Consider the following 9,505-nt stretch of genomic DNA (forward strand, 5'->3'; position numbering starts at 1 on the left):
GGTTGAAATCTGTTGGAGATACCAGACCGGTTCCTTCCGACTGAATGGTTGGAAGGGACCTGGGGAAAGATGTCTTAGAAAAAGGCCACAGGGAGTTGAGGACAGGAGGAAATTGAGGCGAATCGGCTGCTTTTGTGAAGACGCCAAGAGTAGGAAGGGAAGGGAGCCCCCGGACTTTGTTATCCAACAACAGAGCCCCGCACGGTGTTGAAATAAAACTCCTTAACTGTCTGGGGCATGTTGACCATATTTGGACCATCTGTCCAGAGCACACCATCATCCATGAGACCATCCATCTAAGTCTACCAGTTTTGAAGTTGGTATGCAGTTTGAGGGAATTGCAAATTTCAAATTCCAGAGGGGCGAATCATCTACGACCATAGAGAAGTCATAAGAACGGAGGATTTGATCAGTATTGTCATCACATTTTTTGGTGGTGTTTGAATGGGAGGTTCCTTTCTACCCTCCTCTGGCCAAATTTCGCTATCATCTGGCATCTGAATGAGACCCCCCAGTTTCATTCAAACCCAGCCTCATCTCCGGCTTATTTAAAATCCCCTTTACCTGTTTGACCTCCTCTAGAAGAGTTTCATTGCTTTCTTTCCCTGTGTTCTTTATTTGTAATATGCGGTGTGTGAAAAGATCCAAGTGGTTTATCCACAAATAACCACGAAAAACTATTAAACACATCTAGTATTCACCTTCTCTAGACACTAGTTGATATTGAGTTTCACAAATAAATCTTGCCTGTAAACTGTATAAAAGATTTTCCTATTGGGTAGAAAAAAATGTATTCAAAAGTCCTTCAGCCTGGTAATTTCTGTTTAGCCTCTGTCTCTGGAAATGGGTGCCCAGGAACGAGATAGGACAATCTTGGGTATTCAAATATTTATTCCATAAGAATTATATATAATATATATATATATATCAAATCAAGGGTCAAGGAAATCTTTGAAAAGTTCAGCCCGAATTCCAAGGCCAGATTCCGAGTGAACCCGTGGTCCAAGCGGCGGTCTATTTGAGTGCCTTTAGCTCTGAAATGACTGGTTTTATGTTCGGGAACTTTGAAATGGGCTGATTTCTAACACACTCTAATGAGAGAACCCATTCTTTCAGTCTTATTGTGCTTCATGAACTGCAAGATGGATGGTTTTCTCTCTGTGATGGCTTGGTTTATGAATCTATGTACTGGTCCTTACTTAGTATAAGGCCAATGGGTTTAGTTGGCATTTCCATGTCCTAGTGGAAGAGTTAGCAAGTAAAATACCTCCAGTTAAAGACTTGGAAAAAATATTTAGGGGTAATGTTCTGTTAATATCTGGCACAATCATGCCCCTATTTGGAAATTGAAAGAGAATAATGCCATAAGAATTCTTCACCCAATTATCCTTTGCCTAAAGGGAGAAAATGGAGGTGCAGAAAATATCAGACTCCTACCCTCTGGAGTAGGTTTCCATGACTTTTGTGTCTAGACCAACTCTCACTGCTGTCCAATCATTGCCAATGCCATGTCACTGTATCACTCCCAATGCTTAGTGCCACTGGTAACACATGTAGCGTGTAATTCTCGACTGTAAGTTTGTTGGGGGCAGGACAGATATCTTCCGTATCTAACTCTTACACTGTACTTTCCCCAGTGTTTAGGACAGTGCTCTGCACACAGTAAGTACTCCCTAAATATGATTGATTGACCCATTCATTCTTGCTGGATACCATTTGCTGAGGTCAACTATCTCCTATTCCAAATAAGCGTAGCTCGGAGCAGTGTGACTGACTTTCCCTCTGCCTCTCTATTCCAAACCCTCCCTCCCACCGAAGGAGTTTGGACCCCGGTTTTTAGGAGAGGATACCGCAAGGGCATAGCGGGGGGGGGGGGGGGTGTCATAGAACTCTAGGACCCTTGGTAGAGTAGCTGTGGATTTTGGACAGGGATGGCTGCTGGCGGGGGCTGGAGATTGCAAGTGGGTGTTGGCTCTTAATCCTTCCGACTCTCTTTCCTGCTGGCTGGGATGGTTTACCTGATCTGGACCAAGGAGGAAGGATGCATGAGTTGCAAGGAGAACTTCTCCTCTTTCCCATCCAATAAGAGCTGAAGTGTGGGAAAAGTCTATAGGCAAAGAAGAGAGATTTTACTGCCTTGGTAACTAGCGTCTAAGAATAATCAAATTGGTTAAGTGCTTCCTATGTCCCAGGCACTGTACTAAGCGCTCTGTATTTGTTAAGCACCTACAATGCCCCAAGCACTATACCGAGGGACTGGTGTAGTTACAATATCAGTCCTTGTCCCCCACGGGGCTCCCAGTCTAGGAGGAAGGAAGACCACATATCGCCTCCCCATTTTACGGAGGAGGAAACTGTCTCCCAGAAAAAGTCAAGGGACTTACCCGTTGTGTAACCTTGGGCAAGGGGTGGAGCTGGGCTATGGATAGAGCACGGGCCTGGGAGTCAGAAGGTCATGGACTCTGCCACTTGTCTAATGTGTGACCCTGGGCAAGTCACTTCACTTCTCTGGGCCTCAGTTACCTCATCTGTAAAGTGGGGATTGAGACTGTGAGCCCCACGTGTGTCTAACCCAATCTGCTTGTATCTGCCCCACTGCTTAATACAGTGCCTGGAACATAGTAAGTGCTAAACAAACCTTACTTAAAAATCACCTCCTCCAAGAGGCCTTCCCAGACTGAGCTCCTCTTCCCCCTCTACTCCCTCTGCCATCTCCCCTTTACATCTCCGCAGCTAAAGCCTCATTTTCCCCTTTTCCCTCTGCTCCTCCACCTCTCCCTTCCCATCCCCACGGCACCGTACTCGTCCGCTCGACTGTATATATTTTCGTTACCCTATTTATTTTGTTAATGAATTGTACATCGCCTCGATTCTATTTAGTTGCCATCGGTTTTTACGAGATATCCTTCCCCTTGACGCTGTTTAGTGCCATCGTTCTCGTCTGTCCGTCTCCCCCGATCAGACCGTAAGCCCGTCAAACGGCAGGGACCGTCTCTATCTGTTGCCGACTTGTTCATCCCAAGCGCTTAGTACAGTGGTCTGCACATAGTAAGCGCTCAATAAATACTATTGAATAAACAAATACCATTATTATTATTAGTGATAATAATAATCAGCGGACACTTAGAGCTCACACAACTGAGTTGAGGGAAAGGACTCACAGATCAAGGGGCTCTTAGTAGCCCAGGAAGCAATTTTTGGCTACCCCTTATAGGTATAATAGAAGAGGGTTTTTTTGGGGTGTGCTTTTTTTTCTTTATGGAATGCATTCGTGGCTCAGTGGAAAGAGCACGGGCTTTGGAGTCAGAGGTCATGAGTTCAAATCCCAGCTCTGCCACTTGTCAGCTGTGTGACTGTGGGCAAGTCACTTAACTTCTCTGTGCCTCAGTTCCCTCATCTGTAAAATGGGGATTAAGACTGTGAGCCCCACGTGGGACATCCTGATTCCCCTGTGTCTACCCCAGCGCTTAGAACAGTGCTCGGCACATAGTAAGCGCTTAACAAATACCAACAAATAGCAACATTATTAAACCACGTCCTCTGATTCCCAAGCCCGTGCTCTCTTTGTTAGAGCATACTGTAGCTCCTCCTACCATCTGGCTGCTGGTCTGGGGAAACACAGGGGACTATTGGAGGATGGCAGAATGGATATTTCAAGCTTCAAACAGGGCACTGGGCTTGGATGTGAATAATCCGGTCCTAGAGAGATACTCAGATGGAGCCAAAGGCTTAAAGAGTGACGAGGGGATTACAGATTCTCAGTCCTCAAGCCTGGAGGCATGCCCACCACCTCCCCCTCTCTAATCGTGGGTATCTCTCAAGGTGCTGGCTTAAATCTCTTTCTCTTTTCAATCGACACTCCCTTGGGGAGGCCCTCCACACCCATGTCTAGGTGGACGACCTCCCACAGCTGCCTTATGAGTTCTGATTTCTCTCCTCTGCAATTTCACATTTTCTCCTCCCTCCAGGATATCTGTCTGGCTGATCCTATGCCACCTCCAGCTGAATCATCCTTCCCCGAATAGAATTCTTCCTATTCCCTCCCAAACACTCACCTTTACTTAACTTTCCCGTCACGGCACCACTACAGTGGTTCTAATCCCAGCTCGGCCACTTGTAGCTTTGTGACTTTGGGCAAGTCACTTAACTTCTCGGTGCCTCAATTACCTCATCTGTAAAATGGGGATTAAGACTGTGAGCCCCACGTGGGACAACCTGATTCCCCTGTGTCTTCCCCAGCGCTTAGAACAGTGCTCGGCACATTAGTAAGCGCTTAACAAATACCAACATGATTACTTATCTCTGGCAAACCCTATATCCAGTCCGTGTGCATCCTGTCGATTCTTTCTCCACATTGCCAGATTGTGTCCCTTCTTCTCCCAACTCGACCTCTGCCTCAGCCTCCTCACTGGTCTACAGACCTCCTATCGCTTCCCGTCTCCAGAGCGTGCTTCATTCTGTTGCCCTTTGCATTTTTCTAAAAAGGCCGGCTGCATGCATCTCTTCACTCCTCAAAAACTGACAGTGGTTCCCGATTCCTCTCTGCATCAAGCAGAGACTCCTTCCGGCGGGCTTAAGGCACTCAGGCAGATGGATCTCCTCTATTTATTCACTCCCCCTTTCATGTGGCATTCGTTCAGCACTTACTATGTGGCGGACACTATACTAAGCACTGGAGTAGATACCGGCTAATCAGGTTGGACACGGTCCATGTCCCACAAGGGGCTCACAATTTAAGAGAGAGGGAGAACAAGTACTGAATCCCTGTTTTACAGTTGAAGTAACTGAGGCACAGAAAAGTTAAGTGACTTGCCCAAGGTCACACAGCAGACAAGTGGCTGAGCTGGAATTAGAATCCAAGACCTGTACTCCTCTCCCGATGCATCCTCGGTCACATTCCTCATTCCCCTCATGCTAGCCTCCTGATTGTCTCGTTCTCATGTCTCCCGTTGTCTACTTCATGCTTATTCTTTGCCTCATCCCTGCAATTGGCTCCCCCTTCCATCCGACAGATCTTCGCTCTCCTCAATTTTCCAAGTTTCTCTGGGTATATCTTCTCCCGCAGGTGTTCCCCAATGGATTTCTCATCTCCACCCTCACAATATCCCCAACTGGCATGAAAGCCCTCATCACCCTCAGAGTACTTGTAGACCCCTCTTACTTCCCCCTCCCCGGAATATATCTTCATGTCTGCTCTCTCCCTCCTGCCAGCTTGTCAGTTCCTTAAGGGCAGGGATCATATCCTCCAAAACGCCCGTAAAAATAGAACCATGCTGTGTGAATTGTTTTCTCCATCCAAGGCCTGTCTGTCCAGTCACTCATTCTCCTCATGAGTTTCCTATTTGCCAGCGTACTGTCATAGTGAAATTTTCCAGGTGGGGTCTTGTAGTGAGCCAGTTCTGCGTTTGGTGAGCAGGAAATGTTTAGGGCACCTCTTTGCCCCTCTCAGAAGTGTTTTTAGCCTGCAGAATTACCCCCTCTCTGGCATGTAAAAGGGAGGAGCAACCGGTGGACCCCAAGTAGAAATCTCATCTGTAGGAGAGACAAAGAAGGGTATGTTAGACTAGAAAGCCAACTGTCCCCTCCAAAGGTGTATGTATGGCTCTTCTATTAATAGTCAATCAGCAGTCCCAAGCATTTGTAAATTGGGTCTTTATAGTAAGGTGGTAGTGTGGACGACCTAAAAAAAGCAAAAAAACAAAAGAGAGGGATCTGGGAGTCAGGCCCTGGGCTCAAATTCCGGTTCTGTCACTCGCCTGTGGCACGGTACATGATGGTTCTGTGGCGGCAGAGACTTGTTTCTCTCCGAGATAGCTATTTCTAAGCTTTCATTAAAAAGAAGACCGGAAAAGGTCACTTATATGCTAAGGGACGGGTTCCAAATCTTGCTTTTTGGTCAGAGAAGCTGCTTATTTGAGACTGGCATAAGCCACTTAACCTTTACATGGTCCAGCTTCCAACTGGGATCCTTGGTAAAGTTGAAAATGATGAAAGAAGCTACCGACAAGTCATTTTCTGCTGCTCCAATTCAGATAGTTCTAAGACCCCGAAGAAGAGTTCTTAGCTGCAGTAGATAACCCTTTATATTTGAAATGTGTTTCAGTGAGCTGTTGCCTAGAAGAATCCTCCGAAGAAGGACAGGGAAATGCCCCCAAGTTCCACAAGTGAAGAAATCGAGGCACAGAGGAGGTCAGTAACGTTTTGAAAGTCAAGACATGAATGGCAGAGTTGACAGAAGAGGTGGCAATTTTTCATTTTGAAGATGAGGGGCGTCAAAGCGGTGATTTTAGAGGGGATGGTTTCAAAGAACTAATAAGACCCAAAGACATTATTCTTTGTCTTTTCAGCTCTGGTGGTAAACTTTCAGGTCTGATCAGAAACCTGGCATGAACCAGTGTTGGGGTCCAGCTCAAGTAGCTCCTGGAGGCCGCCAGCCCCACTGTCCCTAAGGGGTGGGCTGTTTGGGTCAGTAGCTCGGAGCATTTTCTTCAGCTTTGTGCAGGAGTTGTACTAAACTTGGAGAGAGAGTGCTGGTATGAGAGCAAATACTATGGAACTCAGGAGGGCTCTAATGGCATTCAATTGGGGGAGGAAGTTGGCCATTTTGGAATGATGAAAATTGAGAAAGTGGTATTCTAGAGTCTTGGGAAGGAATGAATCTGGCTTCCAAAAGGATCCTGCTTTTCCTCAGCCACTTTCCGCACTGGGAGAGATGATCTCCATATCACTTTGCGGTGCAAAGCGATTCAGTGTCAGCTTAGTTCGGTTGACTTTTCCCCTTCTCAGTCTCCTTCCTCTTCATGACTTTTAATTTTAGGTTTAGCATTAAGGGAGCCCAAGGAAAAGGGGGGACTAGATCTTACGCACCTGCAGGTAGCTGTTCCTTTTGCCTTCGCTAGCTCTTGTCGGCCAGAGGACTCTTTATATCCAGAGGGCTGGGTTCTGTTGTTTTCTACTACCGCCTGTGCCTAGATGCCAGCCTGTTCAGGAAGCGAGCTTTCTCTCAAGATCGGGAGTACTATTCCTGAAAGAGTGGATGTAGCTACCACTGTGGTAATTGGCACTGCTCTTCCAAGCAAGGATGGGAGCATTTCCTTCGGTTAGTAGTGGTACTTTGGGTTTTTTTTTTTCTTTCTTCAACGGAGCAGTAATTAATGGGGATTAAGACTGTGAGCCCCACGTGGGACAACCCGATTCCCCTATGTCTACCCCAGCGCTTAGAACAGTGCTCGGCACATAGTGAGCGCTTAACAAATACCAACATTATTATTATTCCCTAAAGCAGAAAATCTTTTGTTCCTTCAGAGGAAAATCTCCCCAAATCACCCCCCGCCCCGCCCCCCGTCTATGACCCATTCAAAAGAAAAGGAAAAAAAAAAACCAAACAACTATAGTTTGAGGTGTTGTCAAAACTCCCATCTCTGTTTCCAGAGAAAAAACCAAAAATGTAGCTCCTTGAGGACCCGATAGCTTTTGGCATTAGACATTAATTCAGAGACCCGGGCCGAAAATGCTGACATGCACAAGGAGTGTTTTAGAAAACAGATATTGTCTCAAAAGAATCCACCCATTTTATCTTTATGCTCAAGTTTAATTTCCTTTGGGCCAAGCAGAAAAATGACCCCGTTCTCCTGCCCGTGAAAGTAACTCGTGAACAGTGGAGGAAACAATTAAACTAGTGTTGACTGAAATGGCCCTTTATCTAGAACAGGCTTTTCTTTCATCTTTACTATTAGTTGCTGTAAAGATACTCTGAAAGACAAGGAGGGACGTGGCAGTCATCGGTTGGTTCAGCATCCTCTGTGAAACCTCATTTATTGTGACAGGGCCTGGTTTCCTAAGGAGCGGAGTGCAAAAATTCTCTTGCTACCAAGCTCACCTCATGCCTTTCAAGAAGGCAGCTGAGTGCCTGCACTTTTCTCTCTTTCAAAGGGCCAACAAGACAGTTGTGAGCTCACATACATTAGGGGTGTAATTCTTGAGTGCTGTAACGTTGCAGTCTCAGTCCTGGGCCCGGACCTGGTTTCTAAGGACCGGCTATTTTCCGGTTCTACCGACTCTGCCTTGGAGCCATCTCTCGGCCACATCACCAGTTAGTCCGGATCCGGTCTATCCAATACCCGTGGCCAGTTGGTCTCCCAGTAAATAACGGCAGTGGTCCGTGACCCAAGGTGGGATTTTTCGTCTTTGTTGTTACACTCTCTACAGTCATCAGGAAGCACCGCTCCCCCCCGGGCTAGTTTGATAGAGTAGTAATGGAGCAGTAGGTTTTGTGTTTGGCTTGAACAATTTAGGGAACTGTGCTTTGGTAGTCCCTCCACAGAAAGAAGAAGAGGGTTTCAACTCTAAATCTCTTTTTCAGCTCTAATGCCCACTCTCCCCTCTCTGACCTCACCCCCTCCCAGGCCTCTTCCCGAACCAGACGGACCCCAGCAAGTTGGGGGTTATTTGTTGAAAACGTTCTCTGACAGGAACCTACCCTTCACCGACACCGCTTTCATGGCGAAAGTCTGTCATGACGCCAGGGCCAAGGAAGCCAGCCGTGAGGTGACTAAAGAACATGATGGTGTCTGACCTTAGGCAGGGCACTTCACTTCTCTGTGCCTCAGTTTCTTCCTCTGTAAAATGAGCATCGAATACTTGTGGTCCAACCTATTTAAACTGTGAGCCCCACGTAGGACCGGGACTGTATCCAAATGGATCATCTTGTCTCGGCCCCAGCACTTAGCACAGTGCCTGGCACCGAGCAAGCGCTTAACCGGGACGTAAGCTCGTCCTCTAGACCCTAAGCTCACTGTGGGCGGGGAACGCGTCTGTCGATTGTCGTCGTGTACTCTCCCAAGTGCTTAGTACAGTGCCGTGCGCACGGTAAGCCCTCGATCGATGCGACCGAACGAGGGAACAAGTCACCATCATTGGAAATGAAGTCACTTAACCTGAGTTTCTTCATTGGTGAAATGGGGATTCACGAAATGGGTTTCCTGGTACTTCAAAGTGCTTAACAAATACCGGTTATCGTTGTTCTTATGATGATGATGACGGTGAAATCTATTCCTTTGGCCCTCAAAGGTATATGAAACGTGTGTACACGGTCTTTAAAGAGAAAATAGTTCATCTTCTCCTGACAGTTCAGGGATCTGGATGAATATCAGAATCCAAGGTTAGAAGGCTGAGGTCTAATTCCCAGGCTGTCGAGCCCAACTCACGGACTGCATCGGTTGATCCTTCTCTACCCCGTTCCTCGGTGGGAGATAAGGAACTGGTCTTCACAACGTGGATTCATCAACCCAAGTGCAGTGAAGTAAAATGTGGCAGATGGACCCACAACTCGGTGCAACACTGGAAAAAGCGTCTCCCATTCTAGGTGAGCGCTGATCCTGGTAGATATTAATTTGGCATCATAGCCATGGAAACAGATGCACACGTGGGGTCGTAGCGGTGAGCAAATTTGAGACGGCACTCTTCCTGACTTTAGCTTTTTGGGAAAATGGGACAGCTGGGTTTT

At 46.9% G+C, this 9,505-nt stretch overlaps 1 long non-coding RNA gene across 2 annotated transcripts in view; it reads left to right on the top strand.

Annotated features, from left to right (window-relative positions):
- Positions 1-6,237, top strand: part of LOC120638734 — a 165,800-nt gene extending 159,563 nt beyond the window's left edge. For both annotated transcript variants that reach the window (XR_005660629.1, XR_005660628.1), the window contains one exon: positions 6,104-6,237. This is a non-coding gene — a long non-coding RNA (uncharacterized LOC120638734). The remainder of the gene's footprint in view (positions 1-6,103) is intronic.
- Positions 6,238-9,505: the final 3,268 nt, after the last annotated feature.

The sequence above is a fragment of the Ornithorhynchus anatinus genome, chromosome 12 (assembly GCF_004115215.2).
Source record: "Ornithorhynchus anatinus isolate Pmale09 chromosome 12, mOrnAna1.pri.v4, whole genome shotgun sequence".
NCBI lineage: Eukaryota > Metazoa > Chordata > Mammalia > Monotremata > Ornithorhynchidae > Ornithorhynchus > Ornithorhynchus anatinus.